This window comes from Condylostylus longicornis, unplaced genomic scaffold (genome assembly GCF_029603195.1).
Source record: "Condylostylus longicornis isolate FDR11 unplaced genomic scaffold, ASM2960319v2 ptg000030l, whole genome shotgun sequence".
Classification (NCBI taxonomy): domain Eukaryota; kingdom Metazoa; phylum Arthropoda; class Insecta; order Diptera; family Dolichopodidae; genus Condylostylus; species Condylostylus longicornis.
In genome coordinates, this window is record NW_026577999.1 from 6920965 (window position 1) to 6937258 (window position 16294).

Below are 16294 nucleotides of genomic sequence, written 5' to 3' on the forward strand. Positions count from 1 at the left end.
AAGGTTTTGAGGGCAAACAAATTTGATTTAAAATTAATTATTAATGATTAAAACCAAATAATAATTATTATACATGTGAAGTACAAAATAAAATTTATAGAACTTCGGTCATTTTTGTCACATATTATGTACAAAAACAATATCGTGTTATCAGTTTATTATCACCAATTAATCGTTAATGTTTTTTTGATAAGATAGATTCTCTACATAAATATGTACGTGTACGCATTCTAAATGACTGCATGTGTATTAAAAATTTAGAACATTGATTAATTTCGCATAAATTACTCTAATAACCGATATTTTAATTTTTAGAAAATTATTCCATCAATAACATGCTGGGAGAATTGTGAAGGAATTGTTATTCCATAATGTTCTAAAACAGTTTAATTCATCTTTACAATTCTTTGGTATTATTTAGAGCGGAAAATTAAAAATAATTACGTTATTCTGGGAACAAATTTTTGAGAAGAGTTATCACTGAAGAGTGGGATAAAATACCATTCACAGTTACATGTCAGTGCAATGCCAAAAATAATTATTGTGTGTATTTGATTTATTTGGTTAAGTTCTCCAATCTTCTAAGGCTGGTTCCTCAGCCAAAGAAGTGAGAAAAATTTAAAACTCAGCTTCTTAATGTGGCAAAATAATAAGAACTTTTAATTAATTCATTATACATATGTAAATGTCAAAATAAATTCAATATAAAAATTTTAAATTGACATTTAATTTTTTTAAACAATTTCTTAACAATTGAACGAGTTTTTAAAAAAATGTTTGATTTAAAAAGTTTTAATTTAAAGAGTATTTAAAATACAAAAAAAAACTAGTTTTGACAAATTGGAATGATTTTATTTTCTTTAATATGTACATAGGTGGTGGTGACCGCAACAAATGTCATTTTATCACAAATCTTGTAATATTTTTTCAACTAATTTCAAAGCATATAGCGCTGTAACCTATTTTAATTATGCTTTGTGCATGCGCAAATTACAATTATCCATGAATGGACACAAACATTTCAACAAAAGTATTTTACTATTTACCAATTTTATCAATCGATCTTTTTTTTTTTTAGAAATTCATTTTTCTTTACAGTCATAACTAAAATTGTTTTACGTGAGAGTAGATATGAGTTGAATATTTTTATGATTTTATTTTCACTTTATTCATTCATTTTCTAAAATTTTCTTCATTGAAAAGAAATGAAATGAAAATCTGGAAATTTTTTTCTTTTTATTGTTAAACATATTTTGTTCGTTCAATGATCGTTAATTTAAGAGAGCTAATGAAATAAAAACCAAAATATCAATTTTTCATTTTAATGAACACTTTACATTATATATACATATTACTATTCCAAAACACATTGAACCTTGTGAACAGGGTGCTTTATAATTATGATATTGTCATATAAAATTTTAGCGGCATTATATACATATGTATAGATGTGCATTTGTATAGGTGGATAGAATTCAATTTTTGAAAATAATATTTTACAACACATCATTATGCTTTTGTCACTCCCAATAAAAATCTCACTATCATTTCTATTACTAATAAAAAAGCTCAAAGAAATGTTGGAATATTTGCAGCAAGTTTTTAATTTAAAAATTACTCTGAAATTTGAGTTTTATTTACAATAAAAACAAATTCCCGTGAAATTATCGACACATATGAAATATTAATTTCGAAACAACCCTGTATGTTAAAAAAATTGTTTTCTATTTATGTTTTGTATATTTATTTATTTTTGTGGAAATGACGTTTTCAAAGAAAGCTTTAAAAGTGAATTTTTCACAATAAAATGTAAAAAACAACAATTTGTATTATGAAGATCGGAAAATAAAAAACCAAAGAAAAAAAAAACAAAATGGTTATTAAAAACTGATCTAAACTGCAATTTAATTGAAATATCAATTTACATTTTAATTTTTTTTCATCCACTTTTAGTTATATATAGCTTTCTACATTTTCACGCACATAGATCAAGAGGTTATTGCAATATTTTCTACATTCGCACAAAATTTGAATCAATAAACTTTGGTGAATAATCAAATATGAAACGTGTAGTTATATGGATACGAAAAAGGTGGACGTTTCAACTTTGTTTCAACTTTGGACAAATTTTATTTTTCAACTTAATTAACCTATGTACATAAATAGTAATTACTTTTTACGGTGCAAATTCAATTAAATTTTTCAATATCATATTTGATTTTAATATTGTTTTTAAAGTAAAAATTGTTTTTTTCGTTCCTTCTTCAGTTATTAAAAAATTTTGTTTTTAATATAACAGTTTTCAATGAAATGCATTAAAATTTTAAAAATTTCGGTATTTCATTTATTGATAAAGGTAGAAGTACGATAAATTTTTATATAAGTTTAAATAGTGAACTCTTCATACAAGGCCTCTGTATTGGTGAGCAATTTATTTTGCAACAGCATTTTGATTTTCTCGAAAATTCCTTATCTTTATTACAATCTCGGTCTCGGAAGCAAAACCTTTGGGATTTGGAATACTCCTTATATTAACGAGATTTTCGTGCACAATACATGGATTAAGAAATCGTTGTCAAATTTAAGTGTTTTCCATTTCGTCACTTAAATCACTTCATAAATGCCGTTCATATAAATAAAATATTAAAATTTCGAAAAAAGAAATTCAAAGAAATTGTCATTATACTCTTAGTCTATTTCATATTACGTGCAATACAATTTTAAAATTTCAGTAATTTAATAGCTAGTAGTTATATATTTAAGCCCTATGTATAACATAATCGTAGTTTTAAATTTTATAAATTATAGCTTGTATAAAAATAATGTGTAATTTGATAAAAATGAGGGCAAAAATAAATTAATATTATATAGGTATTCGTATTTATAGGGCAAAATAAAAATAAAAAAAAAATTGCATACTTAAAGATTCGTATCACATTTATTACAACTCTATATTGAACTATTGAATTATGAAATAAAATAGAGAAATAGAAACAAGGTCAATAATACTATAATCGAAATAAGTATTTCGATTTTTAAAATATGCAAATTTACATTGATTGTTAATATTAATTACATTTCCTTACATGATCTTAATATTAAATTTTAGATTACAATGAAATAATTGTATATGTGAGTAACGAACTTATTTTTGTGTCGTACTTAAGGAACTCCTAGTCGACAATGTTATTTTTGTGAAACAAAATTTAATTATTTACTTTTTGTACGAGAAAACTGTTGTTGTAACTTTGTAAATTTTTATCACAAAAATGCTAGAGTTTTATGTAATTTATAAATTTGCAAAATATTTGAATGCTATACACTGTACAATACTCATTGGTAGTGTACAGTGCAGATTAATCTCAATAAAAATAAGTGCACTATTAATAGTTCCTTACTAAAATTACTCTAACTGTAGCATATCTTGAAATATGTAAATCATTTTGAATATACGATGAAAATTTGCAGCACAGTACAATTAATATTATTTTCAATTTTTTTCTTTCAGGTTTCTTTTTAATATACGGATGGATAACTTTGTTGTAAGTAAAACTTTCTTATTTATAATTGTTTTTATTCTAAAATATTGAATTTAAATTATTAAGTTTCGAATTTAAAATTAAGGAAGTGATGAAATGAAAATTTATTGTTTTTAAATTTTTTTATAATCTTTGTATAAGAATAAAGTTTTTTAATAATTAAAATGCTATTGTTTAGTTTTAGGTCTATTGGAAAGTTTATTTTGCAATACAATTATTATTTTATTAAGTTATTTCTAAATTGTTGCAAATAATTGTAATACTTAAACATTAAAGTTTAAAAAAAGGAAAATCCTGTTATTATAGTCGTAAAAATTAGCTTGTAAACACTGATTTTGGTATAGTCAAATGACGGCAACAATCTATTTGATAGTTGCAATTGTCATTAGTTGTTGGTTGTCATTTTGTTTTTCGTAAAAGAAAAATTTACCATTTAAAAATCAAATAAGTGGTTTCGGGCCTATTTACTATTATAAAAACCAAAAACTGTATTACAAACCTCGGTATATTCATTCACAATCGTTGAATATCCAAAGCCTACTAAAAACTAACCTAAAATAACACAAAATTAAAAACTTATAAAAAAAATTGCCGGTTTTCATAATGTTGACGACAATTTTGATATAAATTACGATATCAAACGATTGACGTGTGTCAGTTGCAACACCGAATGCTTGGTAAATGTCAAATGAAAATCATTTTGACTATGCTGAAAGAAGGGAATGCCTACATTAAGAACTTTATATTTTCATTCATATCGGGAGTTTATTTTAAAAATTTGAAAATAATTTGGAATATATCCGAAAATATTATTACTACTATATTAATTCTCTTTTAATTTCATTAATAATTATAAAATATTTCAAAAATTTGTTTATGTTGGATAAATCATTTTCTTGTAGGCCAGCTACAAGAAAACAATATAAAGCCAGCTATTAAGTTACGTATTACAAATCTAAATTGTTGTGTTTCAGAATTAAAAGTGTTATAAACCTTTAGTTGGAACGCTAATATTAGTTTAAATGACATGTATTTGATGTATGTAAATACAATATTAGTATATTTATTAATTATTATACGCGTTTACATAAAATTATATAATGTTCAAATTTTTTTTTTTATATTTCAATAAAAAAAATCAATTGAATTAATAAAATTTTCGTTTATCTATGTTGAAATTGAAAATTATATACATACATACATACATATATTTCTATTTTTCCAAAATATTTCAATGTTATTTATGTTTGTTTGTACAAAATATAAATGACCTTGAAATGCCAATGATCTTATTCTTTTGTCAAAAAAAAAGGAAAATAAATAATGCTTATACATAAGTATGTGTGTACATTTGTATGTGTATACAGCTCATAGACTTATGTAATTATAAAAACACATATGTAAATAAATTGAATTAAAATTTTTGTTATCTATAAATAGTACATATACCGTTTTCAAGAAAAATAATATCGTAATATTGTAATTTACCTAATGCCTTAGATTTAGATTGTATTCTTATACTTTTAACTTTATGTATGTACATTGTACACATGTGTGTATAGAAGCAGCATAAATTTGAGTATTCGCTCTCTATTTCTTTGAAGGTAGTTACAAAAAAGAAATCTACTTTATTCTCTTACTCTCACTTTATAATAATTGATAGACTCTTTCGTTACCTACAATAAATCTCATAAAAAAGAAATATTGAATTTTTCATGGAAATATTTTTTTTTTAAATTATTGAAAAAAAAAACAAATAAATAAATAACAATTACCTTTAAATTTTATCAATTGACCTTGAACTTACAACGCGCCTAGTTTACAATTAAAACTCTAATTTTTTTTCCAATTACTTATTTTTTTCTTTTTTTTTTTTTTGTAAGAATTAAATTGAGTCAATGACTTTGTATAGTTGTTATATGAACTCTAATCACAACACTTTTTATTTCACTTTTTATGCATATATGTATTTATGTATGTACATAGGTACTTGCGATATGCTTAACAAATTTAATAAGCAGGCTTAGATATTCATTAAAAAAGTTTCCACAATTTTTTTCATTTGCTTTGTGTACAAATGTTTGCCATCTATATGTCAAAATTTTAAACAAGGTTGCAATCAACTTTTAAATTTTTTATTTATCAAAAATAATAAAAAGAAAAAAAAAATTATTTGATTGAAATATGAATAAGCCTTCTTGCGTTATTATCGCACACTTCATAAGATACGAGATAAGATATAAAAAAAAAAAATTAAAATCGCTTATAAAACTGACATGAAAAATGAATACCTGAATGATTGCATAATTCAATTTTTTTTATTGTTATTATTTAAATTTTCTTTGAAAAAAAAAATAACGATAGTGAAATTATTAACGATATCGTATTGTTTAGGAGTATGTTATTAAAGTAGCGATATTGCCGAAATTCCCATAGACAAATGGCCAAATAATTATTGTTCTTTGCGTACAACAATTATTTGGATAATTTTTAGAAAACTCAATTTGTATACACTTAAATACTTAAGTTTTTGGAGTTAAACAGCAGACCGACAGACCGACATGTTGCTAAAAATAGTTTACTTATACTTCCCTACTATGGAGAATTACGTTTCCACCGAAATCTCGATATGCAAAATTTGTTGCCATCACATAACCTATACCTATTGTATACACAATACGGTCGGTAAAAAGTTATCAACTTTAATTAAATAATAATTGTCGATATGATCATAAAAAAAATAATGATTGTAGGCCGAAGTGAAGACTGATAAAATGACGAAGATGGAATAATGAGGTGCTCGCATCCGGTATTCGCACAATTCAAGAAATTTAAAATTTAATACACCTCATGAAGCATATGCAATTGGTGATGTTGAATCGCTCAAGTAACTGCAAGATGACCTAATAAAACCTAAATTTATAAACTCAGCACTGTAAAATGGCATTTTTCCAGAATTTAAAAATTAACAAGAGAATAACAGTAAACGTATATAATACGAATTACATTTTATTGAAAGTAAATAAAAGTAACATCACATTAAAATACAATAAGAAAAAATTAAAGAGAAGGGCAGCTTGAAATACCTAGGTATTATAATCGAATATGATCTGAATTGGAACTCAATTATAAATAATTTATTAAAGACAATTAAAAGAACTGCAGGTATTTTAAGAAAAATCTCTAACAGAGAACAACATAGCTTCAATCGTAATATCTATAACAGTCTTCTACATAGTAAAATCAGTTATAGTATAGAAGTTTCGGTTAATACTTACAATACAATATGATTACTCTTAAAAACATGCGAAGTTAATCTATCACACACTTATACTATAACAAATCAGAGAACAACAAATTTAATATACAACAATAATGTCAAATTCTGATCTACGATTATAATACAAGAACTGTAAACCAGCTTAGAGTATACACCTCTCGAAACTTAAACGGCTTGGTATCTTAAACGTATCCCCGAAACGTTTACCCGTTTGGCTACGGAATGTTGCAGTGCAGGTTTTGTGCCAGTCCCAGTCCCTGAAATATTTTTTTATGGAGGATTTTTTTGCAAAAGCCTTCCAATTTACTTAAGGAAAAAGTGGCAAAACAATAAATTGTTAATAATGTTCAAAAATCCCGTATAAAATATGTACGTATGTAGACAAATTAAAAAAAAAAATAATAAAAAAAATTACAATTTTAATTATGATTAGATGGATGAAGAATTCATAATTTATTATTTTTTTTTTTCGGTTTTTTGAAGTACGCTATATAAAGATTCCATATCGTTAAGTTTATATAAAAATAATTTATAAATTTATGCTTAATTTGTTATTAACGACAAGAAACAGAGAATTCAATTAAAAAAAAAAAATTGAAGTTATAAAAATAACAATAATGAAAAACGTTTAATTTTCTTAACTTTCATAAGATTATCTTTTAATTATGCTGAAGCATGTACACGTTTTTATAATAATGAATAATAATTGTAGTTAGTAGCTTGCATTATTTGCGAATTTTATGAACTGTTGAAATATTAAATTAAATATTCAAAACTTTTTAACAACAATAGAAGAGCATAATATGCATATGAAATAAAATATACATAGAAGGTAAATAGTTGGTCACTTTAAAAAAAATATTGAATTAACATTTATTTAGAGTCAAACAGAAAAAAAGTAAATATGGATTTGAAAACAAGCGTGCGCTTAATATAATAAAATCACATAAAAGTGTTTGACCTACTTTTATTAACTCTTCTTTTTTTTTTCATTACAAAATTAATAATTAATTAACTAGTTTTTAAAGCAGGGAAAATTTGAAATATTAAAATGAAACCTGATAATTAATTTTTGTAATATCTTAAATTAATTTAGCGTCAATTATAAGAGCTATAAATCATATATTAAATTGACCTTACATTTTAATAATTACACGAGCATTAAAATGTGTACTTTAATCTAGATACTTTTAATTTGTCTTTAATTTAATAATCTTTATGGAAAAACTTTAGGTATTTTGGAGAAATACGATCAGGATGACGTTGTATATAATGGTTTTCAAAGTACATACATATACATATGTGTATTCGAAAACTCAACTTAAGTAGCCGGAACGGCCTACTGCGAAGAAAACAGTACTGCAATGTACTAGTATGAAAAAAGCACTGCAGTTATCGGTGATAAAATTTGGAAAATATTTCAAGATATTTTGTAATTAATTTTTTAATATTTTCTATTATAGTTAAAACGCTTGTTGATGTATTGAAGAATGGGCAAATTAAAAGAGAAAGATTTTTCTCTGTTCAATTATTTTGTCTGAGTATAGTCTGACAGAGAAGTTTCTGGTTTAAATACATTTTTTTTATTATTGTAGACCCTTTCATAAACGCAGTATATCGCGATGTATGCTTAGTGAAAAGTGTTAAAAGTAAGTTGTCAAAAATGTTATTCAATATACATTTCCATATACATACATAGTTTTTGCTTTGGCAGTATTTCATTTATGAAAACAAAGCTTTACTGTGCATAGGTAATCTAATTTTAGCCAAATTTTTCAATTATCGGTTTCAAAATCCATAATTATTAATAAGTTATTGTGTATGAAAGCATATATGCTTGTAGCCAACGATTATGATTTGATTGTTATTTTATTAAATGTCATAATGAATAAAGTTTTGTATTTTTAATAAGTATACGGTCAAGTTTTTTAAATCTTTTGCAATTTTTCCAAAAAGAATAAATCAATTTTTAAAATTTTTAATAAATTTAAAATTAACTTTGATTGTTTTTATTTGCGTGTAAAAAAGCAAGGTTAAAATTAAAAATATTAATAAAAAAATTTTTTTTTAGTAAAGCAATAAAATGTTGAACCCGTATACAATCAACCAGTAAAAACCAAAAAAATAATAATATGAATTCGATATGATTGACTAATGCAGTGACGAATTTATTAAAAAAAAACAAAAATCAAAAATATGAAATAAAATAAAAATTTTAAAAAATTGGTAATGCTTTCCGAAATTGAACGTGTATTAATGTTATGCGTGAATTTATGCTTACAGAGTGTTTCGTTAATGAAGATCTGCCGGAGCTTTTTTAGTATACATTGTACATATTTACGTACGTAAAGAAAGTATATGTGTATAACACTTTTCTTCGTGTATAATAGTTTTTTTTATATATAACACTTTGTTTTGATTCACAAAATATATTCACATTATTTAGAACCTCAAAACTATGTCTATATTGTTGCTTAATTCAAAAATAATTTAAACGAGAAAAAAAGTAGAGTTGACCTTGTCAACTCTGTGATACCCGTACGAATTTGTTATCCTATGTGCGAATAACTAATGTGCCATAACTAACTATGAGGCAGACTATGACTTTAAGTTGCCGTATTACCATATTAATTTATGCAAAATTTCAGTACTATGTGTTTTTCAAAATACTGGTTGTGCCAAACTACTATTGAAGTTGTATGGTAGCTACCAGAAAGAGCCAAGAAATTTTAGCGAATTTTATCAAGCACATCGGCCCTACTAATATATTCACTTGTGTGAAATCTCAATATCACAGCTTTTATAGTTTCTGAGATATAGCCAAATAACTTTTGAAGTTGTGTGGCAGGTACCAGAAGGAGCCAAGTAATTTCAACGACTTTTATGAGACACATTGGCCCTATTAATATATTCGTTTGTGTGAAATTTCAATACCATAGCTTTAATAGTTTCTGAAATATAGTCAAATAACTTTTGAAGTTGTATGGCAGGTACCAGAAGGAGCCAAGAAATTTTAACGAATTTTATCAAGCAAATCGGGCCTACGAATATATTCACTTGAGTGAAATCTCAATATCACAGCTTTTATAGTTTCTGAGATATAGCCAAATAACTTTTGAAGTTGTATGGCAGGTACCAGAAGGAGCCAAGTAATTTCAACGACTTTTATGAGACACATTGGCCCTACTAATATATTCGTTTGTGTGAAATTTCAATACCACAACTTTTATAGTTTCTGAGATGTAGCCAAATAAATTTTGAAGTTGTATGGCAGGTACCAGAAGGAGCCAAGTAATTTCAACGACTTTTATGAGACACATTCGCCCTATTAATATATTCGTTTGTGTGAAATTTCAATACCACAACTTTTATAATTTCTGAGATATAGCCAAATAAATTTTGAAGTTGTATGGCAGCTACCCGAACCGGTACCCCGATCACGTCCAATTTAAATAGAGTTCTGGCACTTACTACAATTAATCATTTGTGAAAATTTGGTGAACTTAGCTCAATTAGTTTTTGAGTTATCGTTGGACGGACGGACGGACAGACAAAGCTAAATCAACTCAGAATTTGACGCTGATCAAAAACATACACTTGAGTCTATATCTAACACCGTTATTTCTTAGCGTTACAAACGGTAAGGCAAATTTAGTATACCCTTCGAACATACGTTCGTACGGGTATAAAAAGATTAAAGAGGAAAAAATTCTTTTCAACTTACAAAACTTTAGCGGCCAAATTATGATTTGAAACTTAAATATTTCATGTGGCATACCTTGTAATTTTTACGTTTTGTGAGTTTTGTGAATATACCATTGATCACGTACAATAATTTTTGAAGGATGTGATCGGCTTTATTCCATGTTTTTTGTTAAAGTATTATAATATATAGCTTAAAAAAATAATAAATATAATAAAATAATGAAATGAACGTGATCCCACATAAAATATTTATATTACAATATTATTTATTTTTAAATAATTTATTTTGAAATAAAGGTACAAATACCTATAGCATTATTCAGGTAGAAAAAAAAATAATTTATTTTATAAATTATTTGGTTACAAGTTAAAGGTACAATTACAAATTATAGAGTTGAAAATTCAACTTTTATTTGATTAATTTCTGGGAAAAAAAGATTTCCTTTTTTGAATTACAATTTAATGATTAAAATAATGATATGAATAACTTTTAAAATTAAGTTTTAATTTTAAAAGAAACCTAAAATACTTGTATTTTATGTGGTTTATTAGGAATTCAAAATATTTAACGAAAATTAATTCATTTAAGAATTTGTGCAAAGTGAATTAAGAAACGTAGAATAAATAATGTATTCTTATTCGTATATTATAATTATAAGTCAAGAATTCTTATATCATAATTATAATTAAATTGGAAATAAATTAATATTTACAGGTTAGTTAGCTTTAAGGTCCTTCATAGAAGTTATTGTAACAATATGAAATTTAAATTGTTGTACACATAGAAAATAAGCATATCATTTTAAAACACGTAAAACTATAGAAAAAATGTTAATTTAATGTCATTTATTTTCAAATTTCACTTGTATTTCATTTTATTTTATAATATAGTAAAAGAAAATTAAAAATAATAATCTAGAATTTACGCCCCCAAAAAATTATTGAAATTTTCCAATATATTTTGCAATTGTGAACAATGAAAATATTCTATATAAGAACGTCATGTAAAACGCGTCATTCTAAACTAAAAATAAAAATTTTATTTCGAAGAAATCGAACGAAATTAGTTTCATAATTTTGAAGGATATTGCAGTTGTTAAAAATATTTAAATTTTTGTTTTTGTTGGAATATATTTTCAATTTCATGTCTAACTCTAATAACAAATTAACATATTTTCATATTGAATAAATTTTGGCGCGCCTTCTCTTTTTGAAAATATTAAATATATTTGTTCAATTTAAAACACAAATTAATTAGTTAATATAGAAAAAACGTCAAAAATATATCAGACGAATTGTTTAGGCCAAGCATCAGTTACCACGCAAACTAATATTGCATGAAAGAGTCATCATTTAGATACACAAAAGTGCGGCTATCAGATTGTCTAGCAAGCTCGTCATCATTTGATAAGGCATAAAAAGGATAGTGGAGAGTTAGTTAGGGTAGAGTTTTTTACTATGAGAGGCACAAACAGTAATTAGATTCATTTTTGAAAAAAAAAAAAAACAAAAATTAGCAAAAACGTAAAAAGAAGGAAGGTATAAGACCACCGCTATATAACCCGTAGTCAAACATAATTCAAATTCGTAAATAGTAGGGACCTCAGTGCATATATTATGTTTTTTTTGTTTAATAACATTATTCTATAAAAAAATGAATTAATTATTCTATTATTTTCCACTGTGTATGTTAGAACAGAACTGCAGTAAAGCATCATCAGTTGAAACTTCTTTCGCAAACCCAAACTGAATGGGAATAAAATTATTTACAGCGTTGAATTAAGTTGCAGTTCTTAATTTAATTGCTTTCTTGAAACCGATTCATTAACTGAAAAAATCCAATTGACGTTCCAGATAATTGTCATGTTTGTTGTGTTAATAAATTTTATTTTAAATTTTTAATAATACGGTAGGTGACACTTACTTAATTTGAATAGAGAATAGAATATGTCATAATTAAAATTCAAATTTAACACCGTTCAATTTTCTAAAACGATATGTTTCTATTAAATCAAATATTTATGCTTGTATGTGAATCAAAACTAATTAGCTGATAGGACAACAAAGTTTATTCTGAAAATTCAAATAATTTACCATAAATTTTACTATCAATAGGTGATTCGCTTTAGTCGCCAACAGCTACACTAATATGATGCACCAGCATACTATATTTGAGTATACACCAGTACGCCTATATTTCAGTAAAAACTTGTTTCGAGTATAGTAAGACATTGTGATTTCAAATTACATTTTATTTTATTGCATTTTTCAAGTAAAAATTCTATTAATTATATCAAAAAAGCACAATTTACTATGTTATAAAATAATTGCAAATATTATTCTTACATAATGATTATTATTTTTCAAAGAAGTTCGAATTGTTTAACTTTGTGATAATAAAAAAAAAATTAATAAAAAAGAAAACTGTTCCACCCTTTAATTATTGAAGAAACATGAATAATAAAACAAAAAAGACAACACAATTTGAAATAGTTTAAACAAAGAAAATATAAAAAAAAACGGCAACCCACCTCTAATATTTCGCAAATTACCGATAACAGTTGACGATAAAAAAAAATAGCGTTTTTTAAACTTGTAGTTCATTATTTAATAAAAAATTATTGATGACGGCAAATATTTTATTTTTTTTTTTTAACTTTTATTCATCTTGTTTTTGATTTTATATAGCAAAAATGTACTCGTAACAATTTTTTGAGGGCGTTTAGAAATTCCAATTTGGTATCATGTTTTTCGCTCAGTTTTTTTACTGTTTTTTTTTCTTAAATAGTGACGATACTAAATTTTTGTTTATTGTTTCATTTTCCGAAAAATGAATCATTATATTGAAATTATAATTGAAATAAACTTTAAGAGTGTAAGAAATATAGCCACCACTGTAATTGATGCTTTCCTTTGTGATACCGAAGTGTTGTGTTTCATTAAAGCGTATTTTTCATCACAAAGAGATGGCGCGTTTTTAAAATTAAAAAATTCCTGCTATGATAAGCAATTCAAATTTGTAATAAAAATTGAAGTTTTTTTTCGCGGTGAAATTTGCAATAGTCGCACTTTGATTTGATTTTAATAGTGGACTTTTAATTGCAATTAGAAATATTTATTTTGTTATTTAGAGATTGCAGCCTATATTGATTTTTATGAATATTTTATTTATAATTTTTTATAAATTAATTGAACAAATTTTTAGTTGCTCGTGAAAGCAATTCACAATAGTTTAATGAACGGGACCCTATATTAATATAGTGATTTTATTTAGAAAAACAATGTGTTTTAGAAAACGATTTTATACTCGATATATAAACTTTTATAGAGCACTGAATGATAATTTTTTAAGTTTGGTTTGATATTCAATTTTAATATAAATTTTTGTATAAAAATTTGTGTCTTGTCTTCTTTAAAATTAAAGACCATCTCTTTAACTTTAACGTTAAATTTTAATGGAACTTTTATTCTCTATAAAAATTAATAAATATTTGAATTTATAAAGCACAATTAAATAAAATGAATAAATAAAAAACAAAACACATAAACAAAATTTAAAGATACAATCTTTTAAAAACGTATTTTCCGTATAACAAAGTGGAATTTTAAACAACTTTTTAATTTATTGTATACTTTGCAAAAAATAAACGATTTTCAAAGACTAATAAATTTTTTAAAATTAAGGTTGGTTAATAAAAATTTTCTTTTATTAAAAGCTAATTTTAATTTTGAAAATAGTGATTGTTATCTATTACAAATATTAAAAATCGGTGGTTTGTCATGAGAATAAGAATCTATAGTATTTTTCCAGAACGTCACTTGCAAAAACTTTGTAAAAGGCAGGAATTCCACTGATGATGCTAGCGCTATGAATCCAGCTCTAATTGCTAGCGCAAGTGATTGTCATCATTCTTTTGGATTCTTTTATGTACTACTTTATTTTGTAACAATTTTTAAATATAAGAGTTTTATTGCATAATATACTATCATTTGCAAATGAACTTAACGTGATTGACTGAGCGTCAGATTGATAACGTTCTGTTATTTTTTACATAAACATTTTTTCGGATTCTAATGAATAAAATTTTCCCTAATCTCCCCTTTTCTTAAAAATCCTAAAAATGTAAATCCAAAACTTAAATTCGAATTTGTTTATTATCTTAACATTTTATGTTAGGTAAACGTAAAGTCTTTACATAAAATATTTTAGTATAACACATGATTTGGTAAAGGGTATATCAGAATATATTACAGAAACAAAATTCTATAGAAATTATAAAAATTATTTGGTTAGTTTTAATTTAATTTAAAGAAAATAATAAAACAAAATTTTTTGTATGTATATGTAAATGATTGCCATTCTACTTAACGATATTGTACAACATGAGAAATAAGAATAGAAAATTTACTTGTATGCATATAGATGCATGTATATTTTATTTACGATGTATGTCATATATATGTATATGCATGCCTATTTGGCTGTAATTTTAAAATGGCAAAAATATGTAGTCAATAACGTTTTTTTTTTTTGCTTCATTCAATTTTATTATGCGATTTGCAAAATTATAGAAAAGAAACATGAAACATTACAATTCTGTATACATATATAAAAAAAAAAACAAAATAATTAATATTTATTGCACAATACACTACATATGTAGTAACTTACATAAATAAGTTTAAATTATTTATGTTTAAACATTCAGTACATTTGCAGAATATTAAATTAAAACGAGATATCAATGAAAAATACATGTAACATTCAACTATACTATTTATAATTATGTAGAAAACTATTAAATTTACAATTCTTAAATTAATTTGACTGAAATTTTCTTACGATTCTAAGCAAACATTAAAATTACACTGCCCACAACAATTTTATATTAGAAAAATCTAATTTGATCAGAACATAATCGATCGAACATTAGCAATAATAGTATATTGCACCAGTTTATGAAAATGTTCTTTCATCACTTATTTCGAATTTTAAGATAGGCTCCTTAGCAAAAGTTAGATTTCCGAGTTCTAATATTATCGAAAAATTTGTTAGTTTATATTGCTTCAACTATCAGAGTATATACCAGATATGAGAAAAATGCAGTATAGCTATTAGATATAAATTTTCATCAAAATGGGTTCAGTGAACAATCGATAACAAGGCAGACATGAAAAATCTTGAAATTTTTAAGAATAGTTTGTTCACATTTCTTTATTACAGAAAAATTAATTTGCGTTAAGAATTTCGGTATGGTGCCCTTTTCCGAAAATATATCCAATGCTTCTATTGTACTTTAATTTTAGTAATAATAATCGATCTATATTCATTATTTCCAATTAAATTATTTACTGTACATTAAATAATAATAATAATGGGTAAACCAAAAAACAAACAAAATCAACAACTTATTTTGTTGTTCCCTTCCCTATTTAGGTATGTATCATAATAAATAAATTACTGATATTACGACGCATGAACGAAAAATCGATTTATATATACGTGTAAATCGATTTTTTTAATGTTTGACAACAAAACAAAATTCTGATACTTAATGATATTGAAAAGAAAAATTTAATTTAATTTATTAATTTATTATTTTTATTTAATAACTAATATGTTAATATTAATAAAATTAAATTAGAATTCAACACGATTTTTTTGTTTGTTTTTTATATAATAAATTATTCTTTGTTTTTACTGCATATACACAATATTTATTAAGATGTTTGTGTATGTATAAATTGACATAAATTGTTGAATATACAT

The 16294-nt window shown here is 24.5% G+C and overlaps 1 protein-coding gene across 1 annotated transcript in view; it reads left to right on the forward strand.

Moving 5' to 3' along the window:
• Window positions 1-16294, forward strand: part of LOC129607969 (MATH and LRR domain-containing protein PFE0570w) — a 63272-nt gene that overhangs the window by 25923 nt on the left and 21055 nt on the right. Inside the window, exon 2 of the mRNA XM_055519250.1 lies at window positions 3509-3542. The gene's annotated coding sequence lies outside the window, so the exon portion shown is untranslated. The remainder of the gene's footprint in view (window positions 1-3508; window positions 3543-16294) is intronic.